General features: G+C 50.9%; 1 protein-coding gene across 1 annotated transcript in view; it reads right to left on the bottom strand.

Annotated features, from left to right (window-relative positions):
• The window catches only part of TACC3 (transforming acidic coiled-coil containing protein 3), a 237,909-nt gene extending 223,694 nt beyond the window's left edge, over positions 1-14,215 (bottom strand). The window contains exon 1 of the mRNA XM_030192179.1: positions 14,053-14,215. The gene's annotated coding sequence lies outside the window, so the exon portion shown is untranslated. The remainder of the gene's footprint in view (positions 1-14,052) is intronic.
• Positions 14,216-14,526: the final 311 nt, after the last annotated feature.

The following is a 14,526-nucleotide window of genomic DNA, read 5'->3' as shown; positions in this document are numbered from 1 at the left end:
ACTCGACACAGAACCCTGCCGATCAACGGTCACGGGAGAAAGACAACGAAGAACCTCTGTTGGCAATGGCTGCAGAAGAGCATCTAGTCCTTCCGCGCCATGCTCCCTTCTTCTACTGAACAACCAAGGAGCCTTGGCGCATGTCACCATCAAGTCCAGCACAGGAGTCCCCCATGTTGCACAATCAAATGAAAGGCCGTCGGCAAAAGCTCTCATTCTCCCTGGTCCAGAGTGGTGCGTCTAAGAAAGTCGGCCTGCACATTGTCCACCCCAGCAATGTGCACCGCGGACAGATACTGAAGATTCTTTTCCGTCCAACACAGGCGAAAGTCCGCCTCTTCCATCAACAGAGGACTGAGTGCGTCTCCCTGATAGCTGTCATGCTGAGAGAATGCCGGTTCCCCCCCCCCCCCCCCGGAGACCCCGAAAGGCCAGCAATACCTTGCATATCAACCTAAGCTCCAATCAATTGATGGACCAAAGCGCCTCTGTCGTGGGCCACAGTCCCTCTCTGTAACAGGAGAGGCAACGCGCTCTCCATCCCAGACTGGCATCGATTATAAGCACCGTCCAGTCAGGAGTTAACAGAGAAACATCTTGTGTCAAATTGCAGGATTGGAGCTACCAATGCAGACAATGATGTGCCAACAGTTGCCAAAGCAGACAACTCTCGTAATCTTCCGACACAGGGGACCAACAACTCAACAAGGACTTTTGAAGAGGCCACATGTGAGCTCGGGCCCACAAGACTACCTCCAGGGTCACTGTCAAGGGCCCCAAAACCTGCGTCTAACACCCTGGGAGCAGGATTTCCGAGTAGGAGGCAAATTTGGCGCTGAAGCTTGATATGCCGCTGCCGGGCCAGACAAAAATTGCCCTGGGCTGTGTCGAAGAGCACTCCCAGTTATTCCAGGGTTGACGATCGAATGTACAGTTTCCATGCGAAAGTGATGCACTCGCAGAGACCTGTTCACTCGACGAAGGTCTAGGATCGGATAAAAAGATCCACCCTTCCTGGGGACCACGTCCAGCGAAGGAACAGAAACCACCGCCCTCCCCCGAGGACAGAGCTGCAGAAGAGTGGAGAGACAGCTTGCCGTTTTTGAGAAGCAGCACACAGGGAAGCCAAGAAAAAAAAATCTGATACAGGAGAGGAAAATTTGAAATTGTAAGTTTCGAACAAGGTCTAAGACCCATAGGTCTGTTGTCAGTTTGGCCCATTCCTTGTAAAAGTGGGAAACCTGCCCCCCTACAGGAACCAAGGAATGGGCCAGTGCACCATCAATGGGAAGGCCAGGCAGCAGGATAAGACTTGCCAGCGCTCCCGAAAGAGAACTCCTGTCAAAAGGACTGTCGTGGTTGGTATTGAGACTTGGGCGTGCTAGAAGGATGACCACGGCGATCTCTCCTAGTGTCACGAAAACGAGGCTGCTGCTGAGAGGGCCTAGAAGACAGAGGTTTGTCTTCTGGCAGGAACTGAGTCTTAGAATCCTCCAAGTCTTTGACCAGCCTCTCCAAGTCCTCCCCAAAGAAGAGCTTACCTTTAAAAGGTAACTTGACCAAACGCTGCTTAGATGCTGAATCCGCAGCCCAGTGGAGTAACCACAACAACCAATAAAGTGTCCACCAAATATGCCAGCCCGGTTTCCAAATCAGGAAACTCTGAAGATGACTGAGTTCCTGAGTCCAACAGGGCATCAGCCACCTGCTGCACCCACAAAAGGGAGGCAAAGAGCACAGGATCCACAGATGGCCACCTGCAAAGACAAGGCAGACACCTCAGAGGACATCTTGAAGATGGATTCCAACTTCCAGTCTTGTATATACTTGAGGGTAATCCCACCTTCCACTGGCAGGGTAGTCTTCTTAGTCACAGCTGCCACCAGGACATCCACGCTAGGTAAGCATAAATGGTCCAACTCCCAAGTGGGTAAAGATGAGCCATGGCCTTTGCTAGACAGAGGTTCGCATCAGGCATGGCCCATTGCACAGAAATAAGCTCATGAATAGCTTCATGAACTGGAAAAGCCCTAGGGGCTTCTAGTGCTGGCCATTTTAGGGTTAGCAGCAGATGTGGACAGCACCTCAGGAGAAGAAATATTCAAAGCCTACAAGGCTTTGGATATAAAGGAGGGCAACTCCTCCCTATGAAAAACCAACACGGATGTCGGATCATCTGTCTCCAAAGTTTGAAGATCTGGATCCTCTAGCCCTTCCAAGGCATGCCAAACCCCTTCCCCTGTCAGAAGGGGCAGGAAAGCCAGGGGTGTCTAAATCCCCCTCAGACTGACCTCTATAGAGCCAGCGTCCAAAGGGGAAACAGGCTCTGTGACTGCAGGCAGGCAGGCTGTCAGACCCAGCATCAGCCTGCTTTAGCAAAAAAGTGTGATGCATCAACAAGAAACTCCAGGGAAACGGGAAAGGCCTTTTCTCCCCCAGAGGAGGTGTCAAGAGTAGCCCACAACAGCAGGGAGAGTAACCACTACAGAAGGAAGAGCTGTGGTAACCACTCCCTGCCTGGACAAAATGGCCACCATGTCTTCAGTGCGAGGGGAAGAGCACGATTCCCGAGCATGTGAAAACCAAAACTATGTACAAACAGAAGAAAGAGGGAGGGATTCTGGACTTAGGGACTAAAGGAAAGAAAATCATCAGGTGAGGACCTAATATCCCTTCCATTGTGTCACAGAGGATCAGTTCAGACAACAGGGATGTAGAAAGCAATCCTTAATGAATGTGGGATCGACACCACAGAGGCAAGAACCCTGGATCCAAAGGAGGCGTCCACCCTAGACCCAACATCGGATCTGTAATGCTTAGCAAAGGTGTGAAAGTATGCCCAGCTAGCCAATTGGCAAATAACTTCCAAAGAGACCACCTGGGCTTCTGCAAGGGATTAGCAAGAGATTGAGTGGAGTGAACTTGCAGCAGTGGGGGCTGCTTGCTGCTAGGACAGCCTCCTGAAGCCATCAAGAAACAGTCGCCTAAGAAGCCTGAAGCCCTTTTTCCTTGGCCCCAAGGAGAGAACAAATGATCCAACCAACAGAAGTCATTGGTAACGTTGAGGTAGTGGAAAAGTGTGTGCTTTACATCCAGTAAATGCAGATCTGCATAATCTAAACCATAGTCCTCATGCAAAAAGGATGGGAGAAACAGCGTCCGATTAAGACGAAAAGTGGAGACAACTTTGGGCAGAAAGGAAGGCACCAGGCAAACAAACCCCCACCTACAAAAACTGCAGAAAGGGATCCCTTCATGACAAGGCCTGGAGCTCTGAAATTCTCCTTGCAAGACAACCAGAAAAAATGTTTTCAAGTTAAGATCCTTAACTTTGCACTTAGCCAGAGACTGAAACAGACGCTGCAGCGTCCGGAGAAACAGTGACTGGGTTGGGGCAAGGTGGCTCTTGCTGAAATTGACCAACCAACCCAGAGAAGAAATCAGCACCACCACCACCCTGGAGGTTGCCTCCAGACTGCCCAAATAAACCAGTCATCCAGAAAAGGGCGACGAAAATGATAAAGGGGATGGAACAACTTCCCTATGAGGGAAGGCTAAAGCGGCTAGGGCTCTTCAGCTTGGAGAAAAGGCGGCTGAGGGGAAATATGATAGAGGTCTATAAAATAATGAGTGGAGTGGAACGGGTAGATGTGAAGCGTCTGTTTACGCTTTCCAAAAATACTAGGACTAGGAGGCATGCAATGAAGCTACAATGTAGTAAATTTAAAAGGAATTGGAGAAACCTTTTCTTCACTCAACATGTAATTAAACTCTGGAATTCATTGCCAGAGAATGTGGTAAAGGCGGTTAAGCTTAGCGGAGTTTAAAAAAAGGTTTGGACGGCTTCCTAAAGAAAGTCCATAGACCATTATTAAATGGACTGGGGGAAAAGCCACTATTTCTGGGATACGAAGTATAAACGTTTTGTACTTTTTGGTGATCTTGCCAGGTATTTGTGACCTGGATTGGCCACTGTTGGAAACAGGATGCTGGACTTGATGGATCTTTGGCCTTTCCCAGTATGGCAATACTTATGTACGATGACCTGGATGCCCTGCTGCCTCAAATAAGCAGCCACTACCACTATTACCTTCAAAAATGATTCTGGGTGCTGTGGAGAAGCCAAAGGCCATGGCCTTGAATTGAAAGTGGCGACCCATGACCACAAAATCTCCTGTGCGGAGGCCAAATCAGAATATGGAGATAAGCTTTCTTGATGTCAAAGGAGGTTACATATGCTCCTGGCTGAACCAACACGTTGACTGACAGTAGTGTTTCCATACAGAAGCACTGCACCTTGAACGCCCGGTTGACCCTTTGAGGTCGAGCATCAGCTGGAAGGAGCTGCCTTTCTTAAGCACAACAAAGTAAATGGAATATCTGCACATGTTCCACTGCACCAGGGGAACTGTCTGAATAGCGTTCAGGGTCAGAAGCGACCAAAAAGTGCTCTGCACCACCTGCCTCTTCGCCGGAGACAAATGCAGACAGAGCAAGAAGAAATCTGAAATGGGGCAGCAAACCACAAGCCTGTAGCCCTTTATGATAGATATCGAGCACCCACTAATCCATGATTTTGGCCCATTTCTCACAAAAAAAGGCAGATGCCACCCCTCCCCCACCACGATAAAACCTGGAGGGGAATGGACTGGCAACCTGTCATTGGAAGGCAGCTGCCCTGACTTTCTATAGGCCTCGAAAGGAAAATCATGGCTTGGGAGCTGCCTGAGTCGTCTCAGGCTTGCACTGGTTCACTTCCCAAAGCCAGATCCTGGAAGATCGAAACTGTGCCTTAGGCCTATCCTCTGGCATGCGCTGAACCTTAGAGGCCCTGAGATCCTTAACCAGTTTTTCTAGGTCCTCCCCAAAGAGCAATTTGCCTCCAAAGGGGAGCCTAGCCAGTCAGGATTTAAGAGGCAGTACCCGCTGCCCAATTCCACAGCCAGAGCCACCTCCACGTGGACATAGTCAACATCATTTGCTTGGCCAAGGCCAGGAGCAAGTCATACAAGATGTCTGCCACATAGGACAAACTGCCTCCAAAGCAAGTGAGATGTCCTGAGAGTCTTAACCAGCTGTTTCACCCATGACAATGATGCTCTGGCTGTGTTATGAGGCACAGACTGCACCAACGGCTCCACGTCAGAGCCCACCAAAATCTCTGCACCCATTGTCAGAGACACCACAGACAGCTACAGAAACTGGCTCCTGTGCCCCCCTCAGAAACCGAGTACATTGTGCACTGTCTGGTTCCCACACCAGGAACAGTGCTTAACATGCTGTGCTGCCATCCGACACCCCCAGGAATATACTCAGAGAGCAGCTGACAGTGTGTTCGACAATCCAAAGCACAGGACTAAACACTGCGGTGAAGGAAATTTATAAAGCCAGTGTTCAATCGGTTCAAATGGAGGCAGGAGAAGTAGCAAGTTAGACAGGTAGAAATGGGGGACAGAGGAAAGACCTGGACCACCAGGTTTACACCCTAGCCAGAAGCTAGACAACCCGTTGCTTAGACCCAGAAGTAGGACCCAAGCAGTCACTAAACTGTACAGGGACTCATTCAACCTGCTGGAGATTGAGAATACTGTCTTGAGCTGTCAGTACAGGGCTACATATAGCACAGCTTAAGAGTGCTCTATCTCCACATGCTGGTCGTTGAAGAACATACCCATGTGGTGACACTATGGAACGTTCAACTGATAGTCCTTAAGTCTGTATAACTTATGAAACAAGTTGAAATCCCATCCACAGAGCAAACAGCTCTAGCTTCAAAATCTAGATTAAGATTCAATAAACAATGTTGGATTTTGGAATGAATTTCATATTTTAATATCACTGCCATTTGAGAAGTCTTTAAACCAAGTTCGGAATTATGAAGAAAAGTTGCTTACCTGTAACAGGCAGAGATCTCTGTAGACAACAGGATAAATCAGATAACTATCACCTTAAAGCGTGATACAAAACCTCAGAGAATCTGAACACGCTCAACACTTTCAGAACAGCAGCAGCTACCTTCCTGCTCCTCATGTCCCAATGCTCATAAGCAAATGCAGGAGCTAGAGGCCATTAACGCTGAACTAGCACCTGCAACCGTCAAATGTTCAGAGAAGGCAAACATGAAATAACGAGCTTGCTGGCTCTGATCGCAATGAGCTTGCAAAAAAATGGTCTCCTACATTCCTCTCCAATGCTCAGCGGGCAGTGTGCCAAACAAGGGTACTGCTCCTGCAGCTCAGAGCTGGCGTTAGGGTGGTGCTGAGCAGGGGAGGAATAGGAGAGACCGGCCATCACAGGCCTGGTGGACCCCCGACCCCCCCCCTACAAAATACGTACATAAGTACATAAGTATTGCCATGCTGGGAAAGACCAAAGGTCATCATCATCCTGTTTCCAACAGTAGCCAATCCAGGTCACAAATACCTGGCAAGATCCCAAAAAAGTACAAAACATTCTATACTGCTTATCCCAGATATAGTGGATTTTCCCCAAGTCCATTTAATGGTAAAATTATGTATCATACCTGATTAATTTTCTTTCCATTAATCATAGCTGATCAATCCATAGACTGGTGGGTTGTGTCCATCTACCAGCAGGTGGAGATAGAGAGCAAAGCTTTTGCCTCCCTATATGTGGTCATGTGCTGCCGGAAACTCCTCAGTATGTCGATATCAAAGCTCCATCCGCAGGACTCAGCACTTAGAGAATTACACCCACAAAGGGACACTCTGCCCAGCTCACCACCGCCGAAACGGGGGAGGGGAATGAACCCAGCTCATCCCCACACAAGTGGGGGAGGGGAATCCGTCCAGCTCATCCCCGCGGAGCGGGGGAGGGAAACCACCCCGCCGATGCGGGGGGATCTGGCTTATTCTGCAACCGCAACCGCGGGAGGAGCTGACTGACCCTAACACCGCCGAAGCGGGAGGGGTACAAAGCTGCCCTACAGCCGCACGAAGCGGGAGGGAGCGCCGGCAGAATTTATGTCTCAATCCAGCCCCGTAAAACAGAGGGGAGAGGAATGCAGCAGCTCACTGTAACACAAACTCGTCTCAACTCTTGAAGAATCCAATTGAAAAAAACTTGAAAAAGAAGTCCTCCTGAACAGGAACTGAAGACTAAACTTGAACCTGAAATGCAACCAGAATATAAACAGTACAGATACCTGGGAGGGGCTATGGATTGATCAGCTATGATTAATGGAAAGAAAATTATCAGGTATGATACATAATTTTACCTTCCATATCATCATGCTGATCAATCCATAGACTGGTGGGATGTACCGAAGCAGTACTCACCCAGGGCGGGACATAGAAATCCCTGACCGCAACACTGAAGCTCCAAACCGGGCCTCCGCCCGAGCAGCCACAGTCAAGCGGTAATGCCTGGCAAAGGTATGGACCTTCGCCGCGGCCACCTAAGCCGCTGCAATGGCTTCCTTGCCCATCTTGCCACTGTAGGCTTAGAAGCCTGCAGACCCTTACGAGGACCTGTAAACAGGACAAACAGATGATCCGATTTCCGGAAATCATTGGTCACTTCCAAGTATCTGATGATGACTCGTCTCACATCCAGATATTTGAGAGCAGAGTATTCCTCTGGGTAGTCCTCCCTACGAAAGGAAGGGAGACAGAGCTGCTGATTCACATGGAAGCGAGAAACAATCTTGGGCAGGAAGGAAGGCACTGTGCGAATAGTCACTCCTGCCTCAGTGAACTGCAGAAAAGGCTCTCGACATGAGAGTGCCTGGAGCTCGGAAACTCTTCTGGCTGAAGTGATAGCCACCAAAAAGACTGCTTTCAACGTCAGGTCTTTCAGAGATGCCCTCGACAAGGGTTCAAAAAGCGGCTTCTGCAAGGCTCTTAGCACCAGGTTGAGATTCCACGCAGGCACCACTGAGCGCAGAGGAGGGCACAGGTGATTAACTCCCTTGAGAAAACGTACCACATCTGGCTGCGAAGCCAGGGAAGCACCCTTCAGGCGGCCCCTGAAGCAAGCCAGAGCCGCTACCTGGACTTTAAGGGAACTGAGCGACAGGCCTTTCTCCAGACCTTCTTGCAGGAATGCCAGCACTGAAGAAATTGGAGCAGTGAAGGGAGAAAGTGAGCCTGCTTCACACCACGCTGAAAAGGTACGCCAAACCCTGGCGTAAGCAGTAGAAGTAGAGCGCTTCCTCGCTCTCAGCATAGTGGCGATGACCTTGTCTGAGAAGCCCTTCTTCCTCAGACGCTGCCGCTCAATAGCCAGGCCGTAAGACCAAAGGGGGAGGGATCCTCCATCACCACGGGACCCTGATGCAACAGGCCCTGCTCCACTGGCAGCCGCAGAGGGTCGTCCACAGAGCCTGATCAAGTCCGCATACCAGGGACGTCTGGGCCAGTCCGGGCCCACCAGGATTATCCGGCCCGGAAGCTTTGCCACCCGGTCTAGTACCCTGCCCAACATGGGCCAGGGCGGGAACACATAGAGAAGCTCTTGTGTCGGCCACTGTTGGAGAAGAGCATCTACTCCCAGAGATCGAGGGTCCCGTCCTCTGCTGAAAATGCGCGGCACTTGGCAATTGGCCGATGACGCCATCAGATCTAGGCTCGGCTGGCCCCAGCGCTTCGTGATGTCCAAGAACGCCTGAGCCGATAACTGCCACTCTCCGGGATCCAAGGTATGGCGACTGAGAAAGTCCGCCTTGACATTCATGACTCCGGCAATGTGGGCCGCTGACAGCTGTTCCAGGTTCACTTCCGCCCACTGGTATAGATTCATGGCTTCCTTGGCTAGAGGGGCGCTCTTGGTACCTCCCTGGCGGTTGACATAGGCCACAGCCGTGGCATTGTCCGACAGGACCCGTACTGGCTTCAACGCCAGTACCGACAGGAACTCCAAAAGCGCCAACCGAATGGCTCTGAGTTCCAGGAGGTTGATAGACCACTTTGCCTCTGCAGGAGACCAGAGCCCCTGCGCTGTCCTTCCCATGCAGTGGGCTCCCCAGCCCGTCAAAGAGGCATCCGTCGTGACGACAATCCACTCCGGGGTCACAAGAGGCATCCCTGCAGACAACTTGTCTGTTTTCAGCCACCAGCTCAGCGCCTTGCGCACTGCTGGGTCCAAGGGAAGGCGCACAGCATAATCCTCCGACACCGGAGTCCAGCGCTGCAGCAGAGTGTTGTAGTGGTCTCATATGAGCCCTGGCCCAGGGCACTACTTCCATCGTGGCCGTCATAGAGCCCAACAGCTGCACATAGTCCCAAGCCCGAAGCGGAGAGGCTACTAGGAACTGGTCCACCTGAGCCTGAAGTTTGACAATCCGATTGTCCGGCAGGAACACTCCGCCCACTTGGGTGTCGAATCGAACTCCCAGATACTCCAGGGACTGAGTCGGGCGCAGCTGGCTTTTCTCCCAGTTGATGATCCACCCCAGGGAGCTCAAAAGAGCAATCACCTGGTCCACAGCTTTGCCGCACTCTGCATAAGAGGGGGCTCGGATCAACCAGTCGTCCAGATAAGGATGGACTTGTACTCCTTCCTTTCGCAGGAAGGCCGCGATGACCACCATTACTTTGGAGAAGGTCCGCGGAGCAGTAGCCAACCCGAACGGGAGGGCTCTGAACTGGAAGTGTCGGCCCAGGACTGCAAAACGCAGAAAGCGTTGATGAGGAGGCCAGATGGGAATATGCAAGTACGCTTCCTTGATGTCCAAGGATGCCAGGAACTCCCCTGCCTTCACTGCCGCTATAACAGAGCGGAGAGTCTCCATTCGGAAGTGCCGAACTTTCAAGGCCCGATTGACCCCTTTGAGGTCGAGGATAGGCCGTACAGAACCTCCTTTCTTTGGTACCACAAAGTAAATGGAGTAACGTCCCTTGCCAAGCTGATTTTCTGGCAGCGGAATGACCACACCCAGGCGGATCAGATTGTCCAAGGTCTGCTGCACTGCCACAGCTTTGACCGGAGACTTGCAGGGAGAAAGTACAAACCCGTCTCTTAAGGGTCGGCAGAACTCTAGCTTGTAGCCGTCTCTGATGACTTCCAGCACCCAAGCGTCTGAAGTTACCCTGGTCCACTCGCCCAGAAACGAGGACAGGCGTCCTCCAATCTGCACTGGGCCATGGACCAGGACCCCGTCATTGGGTACCAGACCCTGGGGGAGGACCGGAGGGCGCACCTCCGGGACGGCGGTCTCTGCGAAAGGAATGCTGCTTGGGGGAGAAGTTCCTCTTGAAGGAAGAGAGGGCAGAGGAGCCCGACTTGCCCGGGCGGTACCGACGGGCTTCCTGAAACCGTCCTCTGGAGATACCGGGGCGAGCACTGGCCCGAGCCCTGACCTCTGGTAACCTCTTGCCCTTAGACGTGCCGAGATCGGTCACAATTTTGTCCAGCTCGACCCCAAAGAGCAGCTTGCCTTTAAAAGGCAACTTAGCCAGGCGGGACTTAGAGGCGTGGTCAGCAGACCAATGTTTCAGCCAAAGCCAGCGCCGCACAGAGATTGTCTGAGCCATACCTTTAGCCGAGGCTCTCAAGACATCATACAGTAAGTCTGCCAAATAAGCCAAGCCCGATTCCAGGGCCGGCCAATCAGCCCTCAAGGAAGGATCCGAGGGGGAAGCCCGCTGCACAATCGTCAGGCACGCCCTGGCCACATAGGAGCCGCAAACTGAGGCCTGCAAACTTAAGGCAGCCGCCTCGAAGGACGACCTTAAAGCCGCCTCCAATCTTCTGTCTTGGGCGTCTTTTAGGGCCATGCCACCTTCCACCGGCAACGCCGTTTTCTTAGTCACCGCAGTGATTAAAGAATCCACGGTAGGCCAAAGAAAGGCCTCACGTTCACTTTCAGGCAAAGGATAGAGGCGGGACATAGCCCTAGCCACTTTGAGGCTCGCTTCCGGGACATCCCATTGAGCCGAAATTAAGGTGTGCATGGCATCATGCACGTGGAAGGTTCTAGGCGGGCGCTTTGTCCCCAGCATAATGGCGGAGCCAACAGGGGCTGAGGGAGAGACGTCCTCTGGAGAGGAAATCTTCAAAATGCTCATGGCCTGCACTAACAGGTTGGGCAAATCCTCTGAGCGAAAGGTCCGCGCTGCAGAGGGGTCATCCGCTCCATCCGAGCGGGAATCCGTCTCCTCCAAGGAATCCCCAAAGGACCGTTGGGAGAACTCAGATACGCTGCCCTCATCTACATCAGAGGAGACAGAGTCCTCTAAGCCCTGGGTATCCACCCGAGGGCGTTTACTTCCAGGGGCCTCAACCCCTTTGTCGGACAAGGGAGAAGGGGCAGCGTTTTGCATAAGGAAAGCCTGATGCAGCAGCAAAATAAACTCGGGGGAGAAACTCCCCAGACTGTGTATTTCAGCAGCCTGGGCCACAGCCCTAGACGCACCCTCAACTGGCGCTCGCAAGAGCGGGGGAGAAACATGCTGCGCATCCAAGATGGCGTCCAGGCGCGACACTCCGCGAAGGAGCCGCGCGGGAAGAACGGCGCTTAACTTTAGCCGCTTTTTTGCCGTCGCCCAAATCAAGGGCGGCCATGGCATGAACGTCTCCCAGCTCAAGGGCGGCCCAAGAAGAAGCCGTCCGAGCAGAGTGGCCGGCCAAGATGGCAGAGGCGAGCAGCGGGGGATGGGCGTTTATGGCGGGAAAAACCGCCGCACCGGAGGAAGACCCGGGACACTGACCGGCCTCCAAACTGACACCCAACAAGGGAGAATCAGACTTTAAAACCCCCGCTTCCCCGCTAGGAGCGCACACGCGGTCCGGGGAGCGATTCTTCGCGCCCTCGCCCTCCGACGCCATAGGCCACGTGGAGATCGATCGGGGAACCCCCTGCCCGCTATAAAAAGGTAAAAATTACCTGCTTCTCGCTCCGAGCTGTAACAACCTGGCCCAGTGAGTAGCTGCAATAAACGTTTAAATAAACGTCGAAATAAACGCCCTTAAGGACGTCCAAATTTTTATTTTTTTTTTTTTTTAACGGAGCCAGCGGGATGGGGGAGAAAAGGAGGGACCTGGCGCCACCAGGTTTGCACTTGCTCAAGAAGAGCCCTCAACCCCAGGTACTCAACAAAACCTAAAGATTAGGCTTGGAGACCTAGCCAGAGCTGCTGCTGTGTGTGACCACCACCTGCTGAGATAGAGAACATACTGAGGAGTTTCCGGCAGCACATGACCACATATAGGGAGGCAAAAGCTTTGCTCTCTATCTCCACCTGCTGGTAGATGGACACAACCCACCAGTCTATGGATTGATCAGCATGATGATATGGAAGCAGCACTTTACAATTGAACATGAAGAAAGACAGTCTCTGCTCAAAAGAGCTTACAATCTAAATCAGGACAAACAGACAGGACCAAAAAGGATAAGGGAAGGACAGGCAGAAGGGCACATAAGGATAAGATAAAGTTACAAGTCAGGAGTCGAAAGCAGCAGCAAACAGGTAGGCCTTTAGCCTGGATTTGAAGGCTACGATGGATGGAGCTAGACGTAATGGCTCAGGAAGCCTATTCCAGGCATAAGGTGCGGCAAGATAGAAGGAGCGGAGTTAGCGATGGAGGAGAAGGGTGCAATTAGGAAAGATTTGCCCAGTAAACGGAGTTTTAGGGAAGGAGTGTAGGGATAGATGATTTTGGAGAGGTAGTGAGGGGCTGCAGAGTGAATGCACTTATAGGTCATCTTTTGGATAGTATTTATGGTAGCCTGGGCTCAAAAGGGAATGCTCAGGCTCTCTTGATATTTCACAGCCACCATCCTAGCAAGCGCTTGACCTCCCTTAAACAAAATCAGTTAAAGTGCTAAACTTGAAAGAAAAACATCAAATAAGTTAGTATTCCAACTTTGTGCTAGATTTCCAAGTTAATGAGGTCAAACCCAGAAAATTGCTTTACTAAGACCAGCTTTCCCCTATTTTTGAGGGGAAAAAATTACCCTAGATGCTATACCTGGACCAACAGAACCCACTCCAACTGAAGGGGTCTTATGGTCCCCATAGAACTCATCACTGTTGCTTTATTAGACTCCCTTAACTACAACCCATGGGCTCTGATTTACATATCAATACTTTGCAACTATAAACATCGTTAGCGGTAAAGCATAGCAAGTTGTACACAAATATAGTTTGCAAAACAGTTTTCATGGCTCCACTGGTACTGGAGGAATAGCCTGTTAGTGCAGTGGGCCACAGGAACCAACTTTTCAAAATGATTGGAGTGTGCATGAAAATTACCCCTCGATCACAGTCAAGGCGTTTGCTCAACATCGGGGATACAGAAGCGCTCTATGCAGTGGGCTGAAAACCTGCGTTCAAATTTTACTACAACCTCTTGTGACCCTAAGCAAATCACTTAACCCTCCACTACCCCAGGTACAAAAGTTAAATTATGAGTCCACTAGAGAGTGAAGTACTTGAATATAGTGTGTAAAACTTTGGTTGTATCAAAGAAGGGTTATATATCAAACCCGTCACCCTGTACCCTCTCCCTTATCTCGGGGACGTCATCTGCCCCCACCCCAGTTAAAGCAAACTGGATCACTGCTTTTGGTGGATTTGGATCCTATGCCATTCATCTTCAATTCCTGTTAGAATAGAGCACTTAAATATCAACACACCAGGCGTCAATATGAAAGAAAAACTCTATTTTATAAGTACTACTAGACGAACTAAGTGTGTGTGCATGTTAAACAACCTATACCAACTTCACTCCCTACCTTAACTTTGACCCACCCCCCAGCAGGCCAATGAATAAAGGAGAGCCATTAGATTGTAAGTTCCTTGGAGCAGGGACTGTCCTTTTTGTTAATCTGTACAGCGCTGCGTAACCCTAGTAGCGCTCTAGAAATGTTAAGTAGTAGTAGAGCCGAAGACAAACCCTGAAGTCAGCTTTTTCACAGGAGATACTCCAGGCCATCTAGGACCTAGAGAAAGAAAGAAAAGAAAAGCCCAGCAAATACGGCCTGAAAGACACAGGACAAATTAACCACACCGGCTGCCTCTCTAACTACCACTCCTGAGTTACCAACGAACAAGGATAACTATTTACACCATTACCCCTGTAATCACTCACCTTAGAAGCAGCAGCAACACCACTAAGTAAAATACACAAACAAAAACCCAATCTATGCTCTCTGGCCACTGTCACAGTCGGCTCCGTACAACAAAACACTTCAAATTTTGAACGTTGGCATGTCTGCCAATCAAAACTCGGAGCCGCGTGACGACAGGTTGCAAGGCTTACGAAAGAACCAATGAGAAAGCGATGTCGGACTGAAAGCGTAGAGAAATACGCGCATTTTGACGGGAGGGCTGGTGACTGCTGCCTTACGCGGTGGTTAGATTGAGAACGAGCGCGAGTCAGAAGACCCCCGAGGGTGCTGGGAAATGTAGTGTGCCGTTAGTGTGGAGCGCAGGAGCAGCGATCTGACTTCGTTCATTTCCCAATCAAGGATATGAGAAAGGGCTTCGGCATAGTTTGGATGGTGATCCGACCGTAAAAAAAGGTGCATCGCTATCTAGCCAAAACTTAAGACGCTTGCCAAAA

Source organism: Microcaecilia unicolor, chromosome 2 (genome assembly GCF_901765095.1).
Source record: "Microcaecilia unicolor chromosome 2, aMicUni1.1, whole genome shotgun sequence".
NCBI lineage: Eukaryota > Metazoa > Chordata > Amphibia > Gymnophiona > Siphonopidae > Microcaecilia > Microcaecilia unicolor.
Note: the sequence above shows the minus strand (reverse complement) of the source record. Positions and strands in the feature narration are given on the sequence as shown.